This window comes from Somniosus microcephalus, chromosome 23 (genome assembly GCF_052327205.1).
Source record: "Somniosus microcephalus isolate GS21.2 chromosome 23, FLI_Smic_1.0, whole genome shotgun sequence".
Taxonomy (NCBI): Eukaryota; Metazoa; Chordata; class Chondrichthyes; order Squaliformes; family Somniosidae; genus Somniosus; species Somniosus microcephalus.
Window position 1 is genome coordinate 37,632,666 of NC_141009.1, and position 17,970 is coordinate 37,650,635.

Here is a 17,970-nt window from a genome sequence, read left to right on the forward strand (position 1 = left end):
CCAATCACCCAACCTGTCCAGATCATACTGGAGTTTCTCGGCATCCTCCTCACAGCGCACACGCCCACCCAGCTTTGTGTCGTCTGCAAACTTGGAGATATTACATCTAGTTTCCTCATCTAGATCATTAATATATATTGTGAATAGCTGGGGTCCTAGCACCAATCCCTGCGGTACCCCACTAGTCACTGCCTGCCACTCGGAAAAAGAGCCGTTTATTCCACCTCTTTGCTTCCTGTCTGCCAGCCAGTTCTCTATCCAAATCAGTACCTTGCCCCCAATCCCATGTGCTTTAACTTTACAATCTAATCTCTTATGCGGGACCTTATCGAAAGCCTTTTTAATGTCCAAATACACCACATCCACTGGTTCTCCCTTATCTATTCTACCAGTTACATCCTCAAAAAATTCCAGTAGATTAGTCAAGCACGACTTACCTTTTGTAAATCCATGTTGACTTTGTCCGATCCTGTCACTATTTTCCAAGTGCTCTGCTATTACATCTTTTATAATGGACTCTAGCATTCCCCCCACTACCGATGTCAGGCTTACCGGTCTATAATTCCCCGTTTTCTCTCTACCACCTTTTTTGAATAGTGGGGTAACATTAGCTACCCTCCAATCCATGGGAACTGTTCCAGAATCTATAGAATTTTGGAAGATGACCAGCAATGCATCTAATATTTCTAGGGCCACTTCCTTAAGTACCCTAGGATGTAGATTATCAGGCCCTGGGGATTTATCGGCCTTCAATCCCGTCAATTTCCCTAAAACCATTTCCCTACAAATACTGATTTCATTCAGTTCCTCCCTCTCATTAGACCCTATGTTCTCCGACATCTCAGGGAGGTTATTTGTGTCCTCCTTTGTGAAGACAGAACCAAAGTATGTATTTAATTGGTCTGCTATTTCTTTGTTCCCCATTATAAATTCCCCTGATTCTGACTGCAAGAGACCTACGCTTGACTTCACCAATCTTTTTCTCTTCACATATCTATAAAAGCTTTTACAGTCAGTTTTTATGTTCCCTGAAAGCTTACTCTCGTACTCTATTTCCCCCCCCTCTTAATTAATCCCTTTGTCCTCCTTTGCTGAATCCTAAACTGCTCCCAATCCTCAGGTTTGCTGCTTTTTTAGCCAATTTATATGTCCTCTCCTTGGATCTTATGCTATCCCTAATTTCCTTTGTTAGCCACGGTTGAGTCACCTTTTTTGTTTTATTTTTATGCCAAACAGGGATCAACAAATTCTGTAGTACATCCATGCAATCTTTAAATGTTTGCCATTGCCTATCCAGCGTCAACCCTTTAAGTAACATTCCCCAATCCATCCTACCCAACTCGCGCCTCATACCATCGTAGTTTCCTTTATTTAAATTCAGGACCCTAGTCTCTGAGTCAAATACTTCACTCTCCATCTTAATGAAGAATTCGATCATATTATGATCGCTCCGCCTCCAAGGGGCCTTGCACAACAAGATTGCTAATTAATCCTTCCTCATTACATAATACCCAGTCTAAGATGGCCTGATCTCTAGTTGGTTCCTTAACATATTGGTCCAGGAAACCATCCCGTATACACTCTAGGAATTCCTCCTCCACAGTATTGTTACTAATTTGGTTAGCCCAATCTATATGTAGTTTCCAATATATTGTTTTCTGTTATAATTTGGAACTAAAATTCAACGTGATATCCTTTTAGTCATTGCTCTTTGAGAAACTGTATTTAAAAATGATTAAGGGCTTTACCACTGGACCAGTGAATGGCTGGGCCATACAGACCAAGAAAGTCCTATAGTTTGTGTTGAGTCAGTTGATCTCAGCTAAGGCAGTGATAGGAGGCGATTAATTGGCGTTCTTATCTCTGGATTAGAGAAGGGGAAACTGGCCAAGGATCCCACTCCTGATTACTTTCCAGCAATCCCTGCTACAAGTGTGCACATTTGTAGAAGTTGAACGAGGGCAGAATTGTGCTGATTTGGTGAGGCATCTTGCAGTCAAGTAGTTTGCTGACACGCACTGTCTGGGCTCACGTGAATAATAACCTCTTGAGTGAAGTACCAATGGAAAACAGAGCTCCATGAAAACCTCTCCTTTTTTGCCACTTTAGTCAGAAGGTTGTGGGTTCCAGCTAACATTGCAGCACAGTACTGAGGAAGTACTACTTCGTCACATAAATATTACAAGGCCGATAGCAATATTTTTCCATTTACACTGCCGCTACTACATCTATGCGAAGCAGTTTTAGGTGTGCATCAGCGCAAAAGTGGCAGTATAACTCGGGAGATTATTGACTGCATCTAAAACTCAGACCCCTGCCCCCCCCCACCCCCCCCCCCCCCCCCCCCAACCACCCCCCCGGAAGGACTTTGCACCAAGTGCGCTATAGCTCCGGCCTTGGACAGACAGAAATAAAAGCCTGAGCTGATAAGGCAGCAAACAAATCTCGTTGGATGACGGATGGGCATGCTGAAAGGGGTTCTGTTGTCACACATCACCTGTGCATTAGTGTCCAAGGGAAAATATGCAAATACAATCAGGAGTTGGACGGATGTTTGAACATTATTCACTTTACTTGCACCACCCCATCAGTCATCATAGTACGTGCCCATTATTCATTGGTCCCAGCCCACCATTTAAAGAGCTGAAGTCAGGGCTAGTACATGCTAAAGCTCCGCTTCAAAGCTGTAGACCCACCACAGTTGCAAAACAATTTGTTTCTGATATTTTGGAAATACTAAAGAAACTGGACTGTTAACATTTTCTTCCCCAAGTAATCTATTCTAAAGGTGAGTTTACACAGTGGGGGAGTCTTTTGCAGCAATGCATGTTGTATGCACTTGTATTGCTCACACTTTACCCTTGAATTCTGCTTCAGTCGGAAGCTGAAGCACAGCATGAGGACGCAAATCCCATCACTCCTCAAGGTGAAATCTGCTGCTAAAATCTCAGTATCTTATAATGAATATTACTCAGGGGAAAACATTCGTGTTGGATTTCATTTCGTAGCAAATTAGGTGCAACGCCAAGTCCCAAGTGTAACGGGAGTCTAAAGCAGTGCAAGAATTCTGCAGTTTGAGAAAACGAGGCTCCGACTTTCTAAGATGGCTGCCTACGTAGACTGGTTCCACTCACATCAGTGAGATGGAGCAGGCTGTTTCCAGGAGCTTCTCGCATCCCGATTTCATACAATAACTGCTGTCAGCATAAAATGAACTCCACAGAGCAACCCTGTAAACAAAAATATCAAGAAAAAACATTAAAATAGAAGTGATCTCTGGATAATAACTTGTTTCTGAGGTGAATCCACTCTGCACAATTTTTACCGGTTCCACTCTCACTTCAATACCCTATTTTAATGCAGTTGTTAATCCATTTATTTTAATTTGGTTAACAACAAATTTTTTTAATTGCTAAAATTCTGCCTGTATTTTGCAAAAGGATTAAAATTAAAAACCTTCAAGGATTTACTTTTTTTTTTAAAAATCCCCATTCCATTTTCTTGCCTCCTCTCCTGAAGTCTCTGACTCACACAGGGTTATAGTTTCACATTGACTGACACCCATCCAGTACCTCACCCGCTCTATGTGAGCCTGGATGGTGAGTGTCAGCAGGCTGTTCCATGAAGAGGCTAATCCTGTCCTCACTCCATGTCCACTTATGTGCTTGTTCCAACAGGAATCCCTGCATAGCAATTAGTACCACAGTTGATTAGTTTTGCTCTCCCTCGTGCAGGGTTATTGAGGCCAACTGCATTCTTCCTACCGCCACCCAGCTGAGATCGGATAACTCGACAAGACTGGGAACCAATGCTGGGGCCTCCCAGTCTGTATGCTACCAGCAGAAGGCTGAAGATTTACTTTTCAAGCCTGCAGTTTAACTGCAGAGGTTCAATGCATCCTTTTGAACCTTAGTCACTGAATGTAGTGTTTGATAAATGGATGGATATGCATAATTTACAAGAGGATTGGCAAGATCTGGCTAATATTTCAAAATAACAGCCTTTCTGTAGATTAGCTCCTTCACATGATATCCATTTTTCTGGCATCACATTGCCACCAAATGGTAAATGCGTGGAACTACTTAAAGCGCTGATAGATTTATCAGGTGTTTACCCTCTTATCATTTTACTGGAATGGAATGAAAACCCTGGGGACCCAATTTTGAAGAGAGTGATTTGGCACTGTGCTATTTGCAGCTCTGTTACCTGCCCACCCCTCCCCCAACCCCCATAACCTCCCCCATAACCTTTACAGAATTTCTTTGGCTGTATTGTATTTTAGTTTCTCTTGATTGTGGAAATCCTATTTATTGCAAAGAAACAAATTTTGGAAATGGCATCTCTACCTTCTTGAAAAGACAATTTTCCCTCAATTTTTAAAATAACTTTGAATAATTTAATATCTTGAAGCAATGAAGTTAATTTGACAACATTTTATTTACACGCTGAGAAAATCCTTTCAGTGTTCTGAATTAAAATCTGCCAGTAAAGTAGCAAAACAACTTGCCAGTAATATAAAAGCCACCTGGTATAAAATTACTGTAGAATATCATTTTTTAAGTGCCAAACCCTTGTGTCATTGAGCTTTGTAACCAGACTCAAATCCACAGATCTGCCACAGAACACATTAGCAAGCCCTGTGCAGCAGTTAACAGGCTCTGAGAAAAAGCAGAGCAGACTTAATACTTTTCACACCACTGGTTAAGTGTCTGCTGAGGCATTTCTGGTCAAAATTCTGAAGCAAAACGTTAAGAATAGCTCAAAGGCAAAATAATATTTGTCAAGATCTGTAATGAGAGCATTTATTGTTCATTATTAACATAGAAAAGGACCTCATTCAAGACAGTTAATATCACTAAAGCATGGGGAAGCTTTGAGTGTAGAATCATAGAAATTTACAGCACAGAAGGAGACCATGAGGCCCATCTTGTCCGTGCTGGCCAACAAGGAGCGATCCACCCTAATCCCACCCTCCAGCACTTAGTCCGTAGCCCTGTAGGTTACGGCACTTCAGGTGCATATCCAAGTACTTCTTAAATGTGATGTGGGTCTCTGCCTCTACCACCCTTTCAGTCAGCGAGTTCCAGACCCCCACCACCCTCTGGGTGAAAAAAATTCTCCTCCAATCCCTTCTAAACCTCCTACCAATTACTTTAAATCAATGCCTCCTGGTTATCGACCTCTCTGCTAAGGGAAATAGGTCCTTCCTGTCCACTCTATCTAGGCCCCTCTCAATTTTATACACCTCAATTATGTCTCCCCTCAGCTTCCTGTTCCAAAGAAAACAACCTCAGCCTATCCAACCTTTCCTCATAGCTAAAATTCCCCAGCCCAGGCAACATCCTCGTAAATCTCGTAGAAGTATGAAGTGTTTCAGTGTTTGGGATAAAAGGATATTAATCGGGAAGAATGAAACACCCTGCATCATAAGCACTGAATGCAATTGTCTGAAAACTCATCAGGGCTTTGTCTGAGCAATGCGAGGGCAGTAGTCACTTGTACTGGGGCTTAACAGCTGAATCCATTCTGAAATGCACTTCATTATGGCTGTCTTAATCCAGCATGTTGAATTCAGTTGAGGGTGACTCCTTTATATTCGAGCGAAAGGTCTCTAGAACCTAAGAGTGAAGGATCTTGTTGACGAGAAGTTCCATTGCAGATGGCTCTAGAGTGGACACATTCCCCACGGTGCTCTGCAGTTTGGTTAATTCGGTCAGATATCCCAAAAGCAGCTTGCATTATACAGCGCCTTTAATGTAGTAAAACGCCCCAAGGCGCTTCACAGGAGTGTTATCAAATAAAATTTGACACCGAGCCATATAAGGAGATATTAGGACAGGTGACCAATAGCTTAGTCAAAGAGGTAGGTTTTAAAGGAGAGTGTTAAAGGAGGAGGGAGAGGTTTAGGGAGGCTGATCTCTCCTCCTCATGGACACAAAAGGACCAGAAGTCAAACAAGTGCGAGAATGCTGGCAGTAAGACAGAGCTTCAGTGGCAAGATATTGAGTCATGCTGCGGTTGGTACAGTGTATGCGTGGGCATGAATGAGTGAGTAGGCGAAGAAAGAAAAGGTGAGGGATACTAATAGTTTGAAGCTTGGGGTAACCTCTGAACTCGCCCTCCTGCATCCCTTCTATGGCCTCTGGAATTTGGCTGCCTGGGTCAATGTGTGCAGTATGGGAGGGCCCTCACTAATCCGTCAGTGTTCCTGTCTGCCACGCACTGCACTTTCCTGTAAGCAAATACAAAACAACAAAGAGATAGACATTTACAAGAGAGTAGACAGTGTGGCTGAAGTGCTGAGCTCACATGCCACTTTGTGCGAGTCTGTCAGCTTGCCAGTAGTTAATGTTAGTCGTGTCCTTGGTGGCCCTAAGTTGTAAGATTTATGCATGACATTAGAAGCATGTTTGTGTGCCAGGAATAAAATCTGCCCTGCAGCAATATGGGCCTGCACGTGCATTCATCGAAGAGCTGAAAGGCTGTCCGACTGTTGTGCCTGTTTCACTAAAGCTGCACCAAGTTGATAATTAAAGTAACAACAGAAAATGCTGGAAAAACTCAGCAGGCCAGGCAACATCCGTGGAGAGAAAATAGAGTCAACGTTTCAGGTCAAATTAAGGTTTTCTACCATGAATCTAATGGCCATTTACTTAGAATAGGCAATCTTCAGGAATCCTGTAAACTTTTTCTTCTTTACTCCCATGACTTACGGATGCGGGTGATTCCATTCACTCACTCCGCCATGTACTTTGGACATTAGATTATCATAGCATCATAGACTCTTACAGCACAGAAGGAGGCCATTTGGTTGGTCGTGCCTGTGCCGGCTCTTTGAAAGAGCTGTTTAATTTAGTCCCACACCCCAGTTTTTTCCCCATTACCCTGCAAATTAGTCCTCTTCAAGTACATGTCCAATTGCCTTTTAAAATTTCTCATGGAATCTGATTCCACCACCATTTCAGGTAGAGTTTTTCCAGCATTTTCTGTTGTTATTTTGGATTTCCATTTCAGGTAATGCGCTCCAGATCTTAACAGCCCTCTGTGTAAAAAAAAAAAAAAACTTCTCCTCATTTCCCCTCTAGTTCTTTAGCCAATTATTTTAAATCGATGACCGCTGGTTACCGACCCACATCACAGAGGAAACAGTTTCTCCCTACTTCCTCTATAAAACCCCCTCAAAATTTTGAATGCCTCTACGAGGTCTCCCCTTAACCTTCTCTGGTATAAGGAGAACAATCCCAGCTTCTCCACTCTCTAGACATAACTGAAGTCCCTTATCCCTGGTATCATCCTGATAAACCTCCTCTGTACCCTCTCCAAGCCCTTGACATCCTCCCTAAAGTGCGGTGCCCAGAATTGTACACAATACTTCAGCTGAGGCCCAACCTGTGATTTATAAAGGTTTAGCATGACTTCCTTGTTTTTGTATTCAATGCCCCCATTTACATCACATACGCTTTCTTAACTGCCTTATTAACTTGGCCTGCCACCTTCAAGGATTTGTAGATTGTAGAAATGTGTCCCACTTCTCCAAAGAGGGTGACCAGTGCTGTCTTTCTTGGAGCAGAAGGGTAGAATCCTCAAGTGGGACACTTCTGTTCCTTTGTCCTCTGATCAAATGATACACCAAGTGACAAAAGGCATTCAGTGCAGCAACCCTTTAAATGTTGAGCAGCAACCCTTCAAGAGTGGCTCCTCAGAAAACCCACCCATGCATACATGGCACTGCTTTGTAGCAGATCACTATGCAGAGGGAGTCTATTCAATGTATTTTAGTGAGCTGACCTGGAAAATCACATCATTCGCATGATTTGATGTGGTGCAATCTGCCAGCACTGCAACAGAATCGCAGAGTTGGCCCTCGTACGTTTTTTCTTTACTTTAATTTCCTGTCCCTTTGGAGATGCCCTGTCCCTTTGGAGATGCCCTGTCCCATACACCATTGGTGCCTGAGAGAACAGGCATGAGAGCTCCTCCCGCCACTTCGACTGAGACGGGATTTTTTTCGTCCTCATGATTCACATGAAATGTACTGATTTTCAAGACAAAATGGTCCTCCATGACACTCTCAGCTATATTTTGGATTTTGCATCAGGGGTTCCTTTGAAAACCATGAGTGTGGCAATGCTGGAATTGTGTAAGAGTAGAATGGGGTGACTCTCCCTTCCTTAATGCAACTCTGCCTGTAATCCTAACTCACACCAAGGCCATTTCACCCATCACCCCTGTGCTCGCTGACCTACATTGGTTCCTGGTCTAGCAACGCCTCGACTTTTATAATTCCCACCCTCATGTTCAAATCCCTCTATTACCTTGCTCCTCCCTATCTCTATAAACCCCTCCAGCCCTAAAACCCCTCGTGAATTCTGCATTCCTCCGCCTCTGGCCTTGTGCGCCCCCACTTCCTTCGCCCCCAGCATTGGCGGCCGTGCCTTCAATCATCTACGCCCTAAGGGCTGGAATTCCCTCCCTAAATATCCCAACCTCTCTCTCCACCATTAAGAAGCTCCTTAAAACCCACCTCTCTCCTTCATTGGCTCAGTGTCAATTTTTGTCTCATTAAGCTCCTGTGAAGCACCTTGGGACGTTTTAATACATTAAAGGCGCTATACGAATGCAAGTTGTTTTTGTTGTTGGCTGCCCTCTTTTGGCCACAAGACAGTACAGCTGAGATCAGAAACTCACCAGGCGGACAGGAATCTGTGTTGTGCATGGGGCACAGTGAGTTAGCGATCGAGTACACTGTGCCTCACCACCACCTGTTTATCCATCACTTGTATTGGGTTTTTGGGACAATTCCATACTTCAGGTACTGTTATTTACTTTGCTTTAAATGATTCAAAGCAGAATGAATACTCCAGCCTGTCCGCCAAAGCAACAATGGTTTGTGGGACAGGGAGACCGGGGGGGGGGGGGGGTGGTGGGGAGAAGTAAAGCAAATGCACATAAGGGCCAATCATATGATTCCGTTAATGAATTATGACGGCTTTTGTCATGAGTTTAAACACATTTTATTTGAAAAGCTAACCAGATCATACTGAAGGATGCTGTAACTTGGAATAATCTTACAGTATTTACATAATTGTAAATGCTACACTGAACCTTTGAGAATTTAGATAGCAATCAGTTGTCAGCTTAGAGTGAAACCCAGCATCAGAGAAAAAGCAGGCTTTAGCCTGGAGTGCCTGTTACCGTCGGGGTTCTGTCAGTGCTTTGTCACTCAGTGCAATGTCTGCTGATCTCAATACGCTGGGATTGCCAATGGTTTTAATTAGACAGCCTTATGTTTTCAGACAAGGCTGCATAATTGCCCTGACTCAGCCGTAGGATTTAAGACTCGCAAAAAGCTTGAAGCAGATTTTGTTCTGATAGTGGCACCTGGCAAATGGCACTGAATTCTGTATTCTAGGGTTTGCTGTGCAAAGTAAATTGCTCTGCACATCATATTAGTACATTATTGTTTTATTTTGTAGATTATTACAGGGTAACTCGCTTTTTCTTTGTTTTCTCCCCTCCCCCTCCTGTTCCCCTGAAATGCTGGGGTATAGTTTCATGGGCATTGGTTGGCGTGCAGTACGCACCCAAGTGGCCCTTTCTTTGCGTCTGAACCTCGACAGTACATGCCAGCAGCCAATATGATCCTGGGGGCATTACAGTCGAGCCCAATCCTATCCCCGCATGATGTGCGTGCTTTCATTCCGGAGTCACTGGATGGGAGGATACCGAAGTTGATTTCCTCACCTCCACCCTCAATATAAGCTGTATCTGGGGGGATTGCAGTTTTACAAGTCTTCCCAGCCGCTGGGCCTTCGCAAACCTGACAAATTTACCTCAAGGTTTTCACCAGCCACGCAAAATCCATGTGCCGGCAGCCAGAGGGCGCTAGCGTGGCTGTTAGTCCAATATAAAAGCAGCTGATGGAAGGAAAGCCTCCTCTCTCTAACCTGATCTTGCTGGCTCTTCAGTGTTGCCAATCTACAATGTAAACAGGGAGAACTCCGCGTACCAGAAGCCTCGTCACAGCGCGGGACCACTGTGGCATAAATACACCATTATTCCAACGCTAAAAGTGCACATTGCAGGTAGGTCTCTAATCTGATCAGCTATCTAGTTGATGAGGCGTCACCTAATTTACCGCACCTGTCACCTCATTAAGACCATAATGGTGGCCATGCTTTCACATTGTTTGTTATCCTTTGAGATTTCATTTAAACAATCAAAGTTGCATCTTTTATAATTTCTTAATGGGTGTTCTGTGCATTTCTCTAATGCAATGTTAGGAAGTCCACCATTAGAGATGGCCCTGTTTTTATGGGTGGACTATGATGGGCACTATGATCATGCCTGTGAAAGCTGACTCCAGGTTACTGGAATTGGTAGATTATACAATTAAATCATAGACCTGGTGTAAGAGAAACTTTCTCTCTTCGCTAATGCAGCTTTGAGCAAATAATTGCCACACAAGTAAACAAGTCTTTGGTTCCAACAAACCTGGTATCTCCACACTTCACTGAGAAGTAGTGCATTTTTAAAATAACACATATGTTCTGGACCAATGAACATTTATGTGTGCAGATAGCACCCTCTGGTGGCGGTTATTGTGTTAACAGTTTGTATGCTGGAAAGGTCATCTGATCTTTCTTCCTGTGTGAGGTCATTTGACCTCCCTACCTTTCTTCCTGTTGACCCCAGGAAGCAGTTTTGCCAGGAAGAACCTGACTTGAGTAATGGAGAATCTGCCATGAGAGGTTCCATTTACAATCCAATGTAATCTGATTTCATATGTTAGGCCAAGCGCAATACCTTTTCACAAATTTGTTCAAGTAAAGGCTGCAAACAGCTTCACGAAGAATTATTTTGAATAGAGTGTTTAACTTGCTGGATAACTAGATAGGAGCACGTCTAGCGTGGCCAGTACAACATACCTCAACCAGACTATAATCACAAGACTCTATATCGAAGTGCATTAATTGATCTGCAGCTGTCACTGTCTTGTTTTGCACACTTTGTACAAAAATAATAAATTGCAGGACAACGGAGTATTACAGTTTAAACTCTTTTAATGAAGCATCAGGTCTGTAAGCTTTCTCAATCAATACAGCACCGTGTGGACAAGATGGAGTCAGGACCCCCTGGGTCTTCTAAACAATAGCAGTCCTTACAGATGCCTGCAGGCCAATGACAACTCAGCATGTGATCACATGTGAATATAATAAGTATTCCTAACAGATGCCTGCGGGCCAATGATAATTCAGCATGCAAATATTACAGTCACCACACTCTAGAACTTAAAAAAATGTTTTGCTGGATAAACTGAAATTCTTGACTGAATTTGAGGTGCATCCTAGTACTGCTGGTTCTTGCTAGAAAGATAGTACACTGAAGGAGTCAATGGGGCTAAAAGTCTAATGCAGAGTTCTGAAGTGCATTGGACAGAATTGGATATGGAGGCCTGAGGTCTACAGGCGCTGGGAACATGCACATGCACAGTAACGTCAACCCGACCGTCTCATAAATCAAGCCACAAACTCTTAAAAATCACGAGATTTGGTATATAAATCATGAGTTTGTATTTTTTGCCAACAACAACAACAACTTATATTTATATAGCTACTTTAATGTAGTAAAACGTCCCAAGGCGCTTCATAGGAGTGTTAATAAAACAAAATTTGACACCGAGCCACATAAACAGAAATTAGGGCAGGTGACCAAAAGCTTGGTCAAAGAGGTAGGTTTTAAGGAGTGTCCTAAAGGAGGAAAGAGAGGTTTAGGGAGGTAATTCCAGAGCTTAGGGCCTAGGCAACAGAAGGCAGGGCCACCAATGGTTGAGCGATTAAAATCAGGGATGCTGAAGAGGTCAGAATTAGAGCAGCGCAGATATCTCGGAGGGTTGTGGGGCTGGAGGAGATTACCAAGATAAGGAGGGGTGAGGCCATGGTGGAATTTGAAAACAAGGATGAGAATTTTGAAATCGAGGCGTTGCTTAACCGGGAGCCAATGTAGGTCAACGAGCACAGGGGTGATGGGTGAACGGGACTTGGTGTGAGTTGAGGCATGGGCAGCCGCGTTTTGGATCACCTCAAGTTTACATAGGGTAGAATGTGGGAGGCCAACCAGGCCTAGTCTGTTGGAATAGTCAAGTCTAGAGGTAACAAACACATGGATAAACCAATATAGATTGACAGTTTGTTTATAAACCTTATTAGTGGCTTATTTAATTTCTAACAGGTCAGAGCTCTTTACAATACTATATTACTGCATCTGAAAATGCTTTACAAAAAACTTTAAAAAATATCCTACCTGTTATCACCGTGTTGCTATGCATCTCAGTTTAAGGTTATGCTGACAGTGATTGGGATGGCATCTGCTGGAGTGTTGCGAATTTAGCAATTTCCAGTAGCTGTTGGGAAGGTTTCCGTTCATAGAAATAGCTTTTATTAAAATCGGAAGGTATTGAGGTGGCAGAACCGTGCTTTAATAATAAGTATAGATTGTACAAAAATATTAGCATAAACTCAGATTCACGGACCAAGAAAAGAGGAAGTTCTACCATTTCAATATCTTCAGATATCTTTTGGCATCTAATCACCCTTAGATGTGGATAGTAAATCTCCAGACAAATTTCTCATGGAACTGTGGTTAAAAAAAAGGGTAACAATTTGTCTAGTGCCCTTTGGCTAATGTTCCTTATGTGGCATATGAATTATCCAGCTGCAGCTTTATTACAGGATCCCCTACATAGATGCTGCTGGCTTAATCTTCAGTATTACAAGCGATGTCTAAGTGTGTGATTATAGGGCTAACATCAGCTGAACAGTTCCCAGTTGAATCTGGAAACACAAAAGCCCATATATTCCGATCCCTACGGGGTGTACGCGTTGTGTAGGGGCATCGGAAATGCTGGTTTCGGGCATGCGAAGCGCATGCGCTGAAAAACCGGCATTTCCGATCTGTCAAGGTTGCTCTTGACAGATCGGACGCCTGCCCTGGAGAAGGGCTTCTGCGGGCGGAGAGTTCCGCTTTCTGCAGAACCTCCGCCCGCTGAAAACCCTTAGAAATCTTACGCCTGGTAAATTTTTGTTTAAAATATTTAATTTAATGTAATTTTAACTCATTTTAAAAACGTGATGGTTTTTTAAAAGTTTATTTAATGTTTTAGTGTCTTTTTGGGGTGATCTCCATTCATATATTTGACAGGTCTATCTGTCAAAAGTATGAAGGGAGATACCCTTCTGCTATTGGCTGGCCTGGCCCATGTGATCCCAGGGACGCTTGCGAACCGCCTGCGCCCCTGGGATACCGGACCTCGGGAAAGTTCGTCGAATTTTTTCCGATAGGAGGCCTCCACACGCAGGAAGCCTCCTATCGGAAATTATGGGCCAAAGTGTTAGATCTCGGGAAGAGAAAGAAAGGAGAGGGGGGGAAGCATACTTAATAATTCCAATGTGAAGAACTTCCTCTTTTTTGCAACATGAATCTGGGTTTATGGTAATATTTCTGTACAATCTATACTCGTTGAAGCATGTCACTGCTATTTCAATATCTTCAGCGCTCATTAGGAGACACAATCAGCTGATTCATGAACTGTTCCTGCTGCATTAACTCGGTCAGATTACTGATATTAGCAGCAAGCTCTGGGCCCCATCGGGACCACACGCTTCCACCAGTGAAGAGTCACCATGCCTGCAACAACATGAGGTAACACCGTTTTTACTGGGAATGTTCACTTGTCCTCAACTTCCCAGCTGCTGACCCCGCTGCAACACAGGCTCTAGAACAGATGGCCCCGGGCAGGGAGGAAGTAATTCATGGCTCAAAATATACAAATGCCAGGCCGCCGCCGCAGGCCCTGAACTCACACGAGCCACCGAGTCCCGACAGCCAGCAGCGTTGAGTAGGTGGCCCCGCCGTACTCCTCCTAGCCCGTGAGGCTGAGGCCTTGTCCTGTCCTGACCCGACCCCTCGCCGACCTTTGCTCCCGGACAGGAAGCACATTCGGCCACGCGATGTCAGGACATGTCCCCCGTCACTAGCCAATTACTGACATCTCAAAGTGAGAGCGAGCAGCTTTGCGAGGGTAGAAAAAAAATCACGAGATCACGAGTGAGGCTTAATTTTACTTAGAAATCGCGTCGCTCACGATAAATTTGCGAGAGTTGTGATGTCTGTATGCACAAGACCCATTAGGCCCCTGACTTTCATTCAAATTAATCAGCCGCTCATAATGCAAACGCCATATTCTATACATTACCAAGACCACTTACTTCCACCTCTGCAGCAGTGCCCACCTCCGCCCTTCTCTCAACCCCCATGCTGCTGTTGCCGCTCGATGCTTTTGCTACTTTGAAGCTAACTTCTCCGACATCCTTCTTGCTGACTCCTGAGCTGCTCCAGACGTAAAATCAAACTCATCCAAAACTCTGCTACTCAAAGCTGGGTGGGCATGTGTGCTGTGAGTAGGATGCAGAGAAACTCCAGTATGATTTGAACAGGTTGGGCGATTGGGCAGATGCAGTATAATGTGGATAAATGCAAGGGTATCCACTTTGGTGGCAAAAACAGGAAGGCAGATTATTATCTGAACGGCAATAGATTGGGAAAAGGGGAAGTGCAACGCGACTTGGGAGTCCTTGTGCACCAGTCGCTGAAGGTAAGCATGCAGGTGCAGCAGGCGGTTAAGAAGGCAAATGGTATGCTGGCCTTCATAGCGAGAGGATTCAAGTACAGGAGCAAGGATGTCTTGCTGCAGTTGTACAGGGCCTTGGTGAGACCACACCTTGAGTATTGTGTGCAGTTTTGGTCGCCTTATCTGAGGAAGGATGTTCTTGCCATGGAGGGAGTGCAGCGAAGATTCACCAGACTGATACCTGGGATGGCAGGAATGACGTATGAAGAGAGATTGGGTCGATTAGGCTTATATTCGCTGGAGTTTAGAAGAATGAGAGGGGATCTCATTGAAACTTATAAAATTCTAACAGGAATAGCAGCACGGTGGCATAGTGGTTAGCACTGTTGCCTCACAGTGCCAGGGACCCGGGTTCGAATCCGGCCTCGGGTGACTGTCTGTGTGGAGTTTGCACATTCTCCCCGTGTTTGCATGGGTTTCCTCCGGGTGCTCCGGTTTCCTCCCACAGTCCAAAGATGTGCGGGTTAGGTTGATTGGCTATGATAAATTGACCCTTAGTGTTAGGGGGATTAAATACGTGGGGTTACGGGGATCGGGTGGGATATGTGTCGGTGCAGGCTCGATGGGCCGAAATGGCCTCTCTCTGCACTGTGGGGTTTCTGTGATTCTGTGACTAGACAGACTAGATGCAGGAAGGCTGTTCCTGATGGCGGGGGAGTCCAGAACCAGGGGTCACAGCCTAAGGATAAGTAAGCCATTTAGGACTGAGATGAGGAGGAATTTCTTCACCCAGAGAGTGGTGAACCTGTGGAATTCTCTACCACAGAAGGCAGTTGAGGCCAATTCATTAAATATATTCAAGAAGGAGTTAGATATATTTCTTAAGGCTAAGGGGATCAAGGGATATGGGGAGAAAGCAGGGACAGGGTACTGAATTTGGATGATCAGCCATGATCGCATTGAATGGCGGAGCAGGCTCAAGGGGCCGAATGGCCCACTCCTCCTATCTTTTATGTTTTTATGTCCCACACAAAGTATCGCTCACCCACCCGGCAACCCTGTCCTTGCCTCAACTACCAGCTCCCTACCACAACACATGGAATTCAAGCTCCTTGTTCTTGTTTGCAAATCCGCCAACCCGATCCCCACAACCTTCTCCAGCCCTAAAAAAAAAGCCTGTACCTTTTTGGTCTTCAAACATTGGGTCCTGTGCATCCTCCCATAAGTGGCAGAGCCTTGAGCCTACGCGTTGTGTACCCACCTGTAGGGACATCGGAAATGCCGGTTTCAGGCATGCACAGCGCACGCGCTGAAAACCGGCATTTCCGATCTGTCAAGAATGGTCTTGACAGGTCTTCCGCCTGCCCTGGAGAAGGGCCTCTGCGGACGGATAGTACCGCTTTTTGGAGACCCTCCGCTCACAGAAAACCCTTACAATTCTTACGCCTGGTAAAAGCAGGCATAAGGCCTCCTTTTACCAGGATAAGAGTTGAAAAAAAAGTTTTTAAAAAAAATTTCACTGATGTATCATTTAACAATACTTTAAAAAAGGTAAGTTTATTTTTAGCCCCGTAAAAAACTTTAATTATTTTTTTCAAAAAATTACATTTTTGTTTAAAATAGTTAATTTATTGTAATTTCAAGTCATTTTAAAAATGTGATGTTTTTTAAAAATTTATTTAAAGTTTTACTATGTTTTTGGGGTGATCTCCATTCATATATTTGACAGGTCTTCCTGTCAAGTGTATGAAGGGAGATTCCCTTCTTTGATTGGCTCCCCATGGCCCACCTGATCCCAGGGACGCTTGTGAACTGCCTGCGCCCCTGGGATACCTGGGCCCTGCGCACTTGGAGTTCGAGAGGCCCAGGAGCGGAAGTGTGTGCGTCCCGGGAGCCCTCAGGTAAGGGCGTAGATTTTTTCCAGATCGGAGGCTTCCACATGCAGGAAGCCTCTGATCGGAAAATACAGGCCAATATTTTAACCTCTGAAGTTCCTTCGGACTTCCTCTTTCCCTTCTATCTCAGTGAATTGCACACATTGAAACAACAGCATAAAATCAATACATTATGAACACATTGTGAGCATTAGCATATCAATTTTCAGCTATGACAGTAAAATGGAGACTAAGATGCGATGCATTTTTTGGCTATTTGAATTGAATTATTTTAGCTTCCCTGTAAAGATGATTAATATGTGTGCTTTGGTATAATTGAAAGGAAGTTTCCAGACCAACACTTTTAATGGGTGCTCGTGGTCACTCGTGTGTCCGTGTATTTCAAAAGTTTTGCAATACACGGTGATTTTATTCAACAATTAACAGATCTTTCTTGGTTGTGCTTCAGAGTTTTGCAGATTGTTTTGCTCAGCATTAATTATTGGAAGGAGCAGTTTACATCGGATATACGGCACAGAAACAGACCATTCGACCCAACCAGTCCGTGCTGGTGTTTATGCTCCGCTCGAGCCTCCTCCCGTCTTTCCTCATCTAAAGCTAGAGTTTCTCTTTTTACTGATCTTCTATCATTTGTGGCCTGTTTCCTGGGAAAGGCTTGAGAGCGGCCTTGCTTGACTCGTCTGCTTTTTGTTTCTTCCTTGCCCCCTTACAGGGAGTCACTTCACCTCCCCTGTCTCTTCCAAGATGCCCAGATTGCAGACTCGTCTTGTGGGGGAGGCAACATGCTTTGCGTGGACCAGCATCTCTTCACTCTGCCACTATTTAAAAAAAAAATCATTATCTTGTTGTAAACGGGCGATCATAGATAAAGAACTCTCAATTACTCACTGAAAAACGCACAGTGAAGACACGGCTTCGAGCATGAACCCTCTGACCCTTTCATCATATGACATTCTAGCTGACCGGAAAATCGCAGCTGGCAATGGAACTGTTTTTATTATAAGGAAAGCGCATAATTTAGTGCTAATGATGAACATGGGGATGTGCATTTTCTAGGTCTCAGGACCCCAGGGTTGCTTTCGTGCTCCGTGATACTTTGTTATAAAATCATTCCCGCATACGTTAAAAGCCACAATAAGCCCATACCTTCTCATTCAGTAATACCTAATTAGTGCTTTCGACAATAAATGGGCTTACCACAAGCTGTTACCTAATGAAGATCAGACCAGTGAGCCAGCACAGGCTTTTATATTTGTACCTTCGGGAGGGCATTCATCTGCTGTTTGAATTCTCTTTCACATCTGTATAGGAGTCTGTGGCTACAGTGTGCTTAATTCAGACATAGAATCACCCGGTAATCACTGCAAGTTGCCTCTTGTTAAATGTACAATAATGCCAAAGACTATCAGTATTCCTTCAGTCTGGATGTCCTCATTCATCAATGAC

General features: G+C 44.0%; 1 protein-coding gene across 1 annotated transcript in view; it reads left to right on the top strand.

The window, feature by feature from the left end:
* The window catches only part of LOC147101826 (uncharacterized), a 320,645-nt gene that overhangs the window by 275,911 nt on the left and 26,764 nt on the right, over positions 1-17,970 (top strand). The window lies entirely within an intron of this gene.